The sequence below is a fragment of the Mesoplodon densirostris genome, chromosome 3 (assembly GCF_025265405.1).
Source record: "Mesoplodon densirostris isolate mMesDen1 chromosome 3, mMesDen1 primary haplotype, whole genome shotgun sequence".
Classification (NCBI taxonomy): Eukaryota; Metazoa; Chordata; class Mammalia; order Artiodactyla; family Ziphiidae; genus Mesoplodon; species Mesoplodon densirostris.
Genome location: NC_082663.1, coordinates 142864346 through 142870361, shown reverse-complemented (window position 1 = coordinate 142870361; position 6016 = coordinate 142864346).

Below are 6016 nucleotides of genomic sequence, written 5' to 3'. Positions count from 1 at the left end.
ACGTTCCAAAAAACTTTCAACACAAAAGAATTGTTTTTTACAAATTGTAAATATATTGTTTATCAGGCCTCTTAAAGTATATCATTGGAGTGTGGGTTTCTACTAGTTTCATAAATGAATATTGGGGTGATATAATTCTGCAAGTCATCTTTCAACAGTAGTACATAAGATTAAAAGTCAGTGCTTTTTCCTTGAATCAGTTAATATTTTCTCTCCCCATTTTGAAGTCTGTTGGATCCATGGGTGAATTGAACTGTATTTCTGATATGTGCATAGTCAGGTTTAATTTTTTATAGTTTTATTCTGTGTTAAGGAACAATTGGAAAATGTGGTATTTGTTGGGATTTTCCTACTGGATATCTGGATACTGGACAGTTCCTGGATATCTTTATAGTCTATTTTATGTATTCTACCTTTCTTAATGACAAAGCTCCTTTTTTGGAGTTTCATGTGAATAATTGTTTTTATATTTGGGCCTTTGCTTGTTGTTCTTCCAATGACTGTTATTTGGTGAATAGATTTTAAGAAAAGAGACCTGTGATGGGACAGATATCTGAGCCTGTGGGTAATGTTAGAAACTAAACTTTTTTTTTATGGGAGTATAATTGCTTTACAATGTTGTGTTAGTTTCTTCTGTACAGTGAAGTGAATCCGCTATATGTATACATATATCCCCACCCTCTTGGACCTCCCTCCCCCCCCATCCCACCCATCTAGGTTAATACAGAGCACCAAGCTGAGCTCCCTGTGCTCTACAGCAGGTTCCCACTAGCTATCTATTTTGTACATGGTACTGTACTTACGTCAAACCTAATCTCCCAATTCATCCCACACTCCCCTTCCCCCTCTGTGTCCACACGTCTGTTCTCTACTTGTGTGTTTCTATTCCTGGCCTGCAAATATGTTCATCTGTATCATTTTTCTAGATTCCACATATATGTGTTAATATACAATATTTGTTTTTCTCCTTCTGACTTATTTCACTCTGTGTGACAGACTCTACGTCCATCCACATCTCTACAAATGACCCAATTTCATTTCTTTTTTTTTTTAAGGCTTATTTTCTTTATTCTTTTAATTAATTTATTTATTTATTTTTGGCTGTGTTGGGTCTTCATTGCTGCGTGCAGGCTTTCTCTGGTTGTGGCGAGCGGGGGCTGCTCTTTGCTGTGGTGCGCGAGCTTCTCATTGCAGTGGCTTCTCTTGTTGTGGAGCATGGGCTCTAGGTGTGCAGGCTTCAGTAGTTGTGGCACGCAGGCTCAGTAGTTGTGGTTCGCAGGCTCAGTAGTTGTGGCACACGAGCTTCAGTAGTTGTGGTTCACGGGCTCTAGAGCGCAGGCTCAGTAGTTGTGGCACACGGGCTTAGTTGCTCCACAGCATGTGGAATCTTCCCAGACCAGGGCTCTAACCCATGTCCCCCGCATTCGCAGGCAGATTCTTAACCACTGTACCACCAGGGAATCCCCAATTTCATTTATTTTTATGGCTGAGTAATATTCCATTATTTATATATATATATATATATATAGTGTGTGTGTGTGTGTGTGTATATATATATACACACGTGCGTATGCACACACACACCACATCTTCTTTATGCATTCATCTATTGATGGATATTTAGGTTGTTTCCATGTCCTGGCTATTGAAATAGTGCTGCAATGAACATTGGGGTACATGTGTCTTTTTGAATTATGTTTTTCTCAGGGTATGTGCCCAGCAGTGGGATTGCTGGGACATATGGTAGTTCTGTTTTTAGTTTTGTAAGGAACCTCCATACTGTTCTCCACAGTGGCTGTATCAATTTACATTCTCACCAACAGTGCAAGAGGGATCCCTTTTCTCCACATGCTCTCCAACATTTATTGTAGATTTTTTGATGATGATTGTTTTGACTGGTGTGAGGTGATACCTCATTGTAGTTTTTTTTTTTTCTCATTGTAGTTTTGAGTTGCATTTCTCTAATAATTAGTGATGTTGAGCATCTTTTCATGTGCCTCTTGGCCATCTGTGTGCCTTCTTTGGTGAAATGTCTGTTTAGGTCTTCCACCCATTTTTTGATTGGGTTGTTTGTTTTTTTGATATTGAGCTGCATGAGCTGTTTGTATGTTTTGGAGATTAATCCCTTCTCTGCTGCTTCATTTGCAAATATGTTCTCCCATTCTACGAGTTGTCCTTTCATCTTATTTATGGTTTCCTTTGCTGTGCAAAAGCTTTTAAGTTTAGGGGTCATTTGCTTATTTTTGTCTTTATTTCCATTTCTCTAGGAGGTGGGTCATAAAAGATCTTGCTGTGATTTATGTCAGAGTGTTTTTCCTATGTTTTCTCTTTAAGAGTTTTATAGTGTCCCGTCTTACATTTAGGTCTTTAATCCATTATGAGGTGATTTTTGTGTCTGGTGTTAGGTAGTGTTCTAATTTCATTCTTTTGCATGTAGTTGTCCAGTTTTCCCAGCACCATTTATTGAAGAGGCTGTCCTTTCTCCATTGTATGTTCTTGCCTCCTTTGTCATAGATTAGGTGACCATAGGTGAGTGGGTTTATCTCTGGGCTTTCTATCCTGTACCATTGATCTATATTTCTGTTTTTGTGCCCGTACCATACTGTCTTGATTACTGTACCTATGTAGTATAGTCTGAAGTTGGGGAGGCTGATTCCTCCAGCTCCGTTTTTCTTTCTCAAGGTTACTTTGGCTATTAGGGGTCTTTTGTGTTTCCATACAAATTATAAAATTTTTTGTTGTAGTTCTGTGAAAAATGCCATTGGTACTTTGATAGGGATTGCATTGAACCTGTAGATTGCTTTGGGAAGTATAGTCATTTTCACAATATTGATTCTTTGAATCCAGGAGCATGGTATATCTCTCCATCTGTGTAATCTTTTATTTCTTTCATCAGTGTTTTATAGTTTTCTGAATACAGGTCTTTTGCCTCCTTAGGTAGGTTTATTCCAAGGTACTTTATTCTTTTTGTTGCGATGGTAAATGGGATTGTTTCCTTAATTTCTCTTTCTGATCTTTCGTTGTTAGTGTATAAGAATGCAAGAGATTTCTGTGCATTAATTTTGTATCCTGCAACCTTATCAAATTCATTGATGAGTTCTAGTGGTTTTCTGGTGGCATCTTTAGGATTTTCTATGTATAGTATCATGTCATCTGCAAACAGTGACAGTTTTACTTCTTCTTTTCCAATTTGTATTCCTTTTATTTCTTTTTCGTCTCTGATTGCTGTGGCTAGGACTTCCAATAATAGTGAATTGAATAGTGTTGAATAATAGTGGCAAGAGTGGACATCCTTGTCTTGTTCCTGATCTTAGAGGAAATGCTTTCAGTTTTTCACCTTTGAGAATGATGTTTGCTGTGGGTTTGTCATATATGACCTTTATTATGTACGGTATGTTCATACATAGGTATCTTCCCTCTCTGCCCACTTTCTGGAGAGTTTTTATCATAAATGGGTGTTGAATCTTTTTCTGCATCTATTGAGATGATCATATGGTTTTTATTCTTTAATTTGTTAATACAGTATAACACATTGATTGATTTGCGTATATTGAAGAATCCTTGCATCCTTGGGGTAAATCCCGCTTGATCATGGTGTATGATCTTTTTAATGTGTTGTTGGACTCTTTGTTTGCTAGTATTTTGTTGAGGATTTTTGCATCTATGTTCATCAGTGATATTGGTCTGTAATTTTCTTTTTTTGTGATATCTTTGCCTGGTTTTGGTATCACGGTGATGGTGGCCTCGTAGAACGAGTTTTGGAGTGTTCCTCCCTCTGCAATTTTTTGGAAGAGTTTGAGAAGGATAGGTGTTAACTCTTCTCTAAATGTTTGATAAAGTTTGTCTGTGAAGCCATCTGGTCCTGGACTTTTGTTTGTTGGAAGATTTTTAATTACAGTTTCAATTTCATTATGTGTTATTCGTCTGTTTATATTTTCTAACTGTTCCTGGTTCAGTCTTGGAAAGTTGTATGTTTCCAAGAATTTGTCCATTTCTTCCAGGTTGTCCTATTTATTGGCATATAGTTGCTTTTAGTAGTCTCTTATGATCCTTTGTATTTCTGCGGTGTCAGTTGTAATTTCTCCTTTTCATTTCTAATTTTATTGATTTGAGTCCTCTCCCTTTTTTTCTTGATTATTCTGGCTAAAGGTTTATCAATTTTGTTTATCTTCTCAAAGAACCAACTTTTAGTTTTATTGATCTTTGCTATTGTTTTCTTCATTTCTATTTCATTTATTTCTGCTCTGATCTTTATGGTTTCTTTCCTTCTACTAACCTTGGATTTTCTTTGTCTTCTTTTTCTAGTTGCTTTAGGTGTAAGGTTACATTGTTTATTTGAGATTTTTCTTGTTTCTTGAGGTGAGCTTGAATTGCTATAAACTCCCCTCTTAGAAATGCTTTTGCTGCGTCCCGTAGGTTTTGGATTGTTTTCATTATTTGTTTCTCGGTATTTTTTTCATTTCTTCTTTGATTTCTTCAGTGATCTCTTGGTTGTTTAGCAGCGCACTGTTTAGCCTCCATGTGTTCGGGTTTTTTACAGTTTTTTTTCCTGTAATTGATTTCTAATCTCATAGCTTTGTTGTCAGAAAAGATACTTGATACGATTTCAGTTTTCTTAAATTTTTTGAGGTTTGATTTGTGACCCAAGATGTGACCTATCCTGGAGAATGTTCTGTGTGCACTTGAGAAGAAAGTGTATTCTTCTGCTGTCAGATGGAATGTCTTATAAATAGTAATTAAGTCTATCTGGTCTATTGTATCATTTAAAGCTTGTGTTTCCTTATTTATTTTCTGTCTGGATGATCTGTCTATTGGTATAAGTAAGGTGTTCAAGGCTCCCACTATTATTGTGTTACTGTCAATTTCCCCTTTTGTGGCTGTTAGCATTTGCCTTATGTATTGAGGAGCTCCTATGTTGGGTGCATAAATATTTATAATTGTTATGTTTTCTTCTTGGATTGATCCCTTGATTGTTATGTAGTGTCCTTCCCTATCTCTTGTAACAGTCTTTATTTTAAACTCTATTTTATCAGATATGATTATTGCTACTCCAGCTTTCTTATGATTTCCATTTTCATGGAATATCTTTTTCCATCCCCTCACTTTCAGTCTGTATGTGTCCCTAGGTCTGAACTGGGTCTCTTGTAGACAGCATATATTCGGGTCTTCGTTCTGTATCCATTCAGTCTGTCTGTGTCTTTGGTTGGAGCATTTAATTCATTTACATTCAAGGTGATTATTGATATGTTATGTTCCTATTACCATTTTCTTAATTGATTTGGTTTGTTTTTGTGGGTCTTTTCCTTCTCTTGTGTTTCCTGCCTAGAGAAGTTGCTTTAGCATTTGTTGTAAAGCTGGTTTGGCGGTGCTGTATTCTCTTAGTTTTATTTGTCTGTAAAGCTTTTGATTTATCCGTCAAATCTGAATGAGGTCCTTTCTGGGTAGAGTAATCTTGGTTGTAGGTTTTTCCCTTTCATCACTTTAAATATATCCTGCCACTCCATTCTGGCCTGCAGAGTTTCTGCTGAAAAATCAGCTGATAACCTTATGGGGATTCCCTTGTATGTTATTTGTTGCTTTTCCCTTGCTGCTTTTAATATTTTTTCTTTGAATTTAATTTTTGTTACTTTGATTAATATGTGTCTTGGTATGTTTCTCTTAGGGTTTATCCTGTATGGGACTCTGTGCTTTCTGGACTTGGGTGGCTATTTCCTTTCCCATATTAGGGAAGTTTTTGACTATAATATCTTCAAACATTTTCTCAGACCTTTTCTCTTTCTCTTCTTCCTCTGGGACCCCTATAATTCAAATGTTGGTGTGTTTAATGTTGTCCCGGAGGTCTCTGAGACTGTCCTCAATTCTTTTCATTCTTTTTTCTTTATTCTGCTCCTTGGAAGTTGTTTCCACCATTCTATGTTCCAGCTCACTTATTCGCTCTTCTGCCTCAGTTGTTCCGCTATTGATTCCTTCTAGTGTATCTTTCATTTTAGTTATTGTGTTGTTCATCACTGTTTGT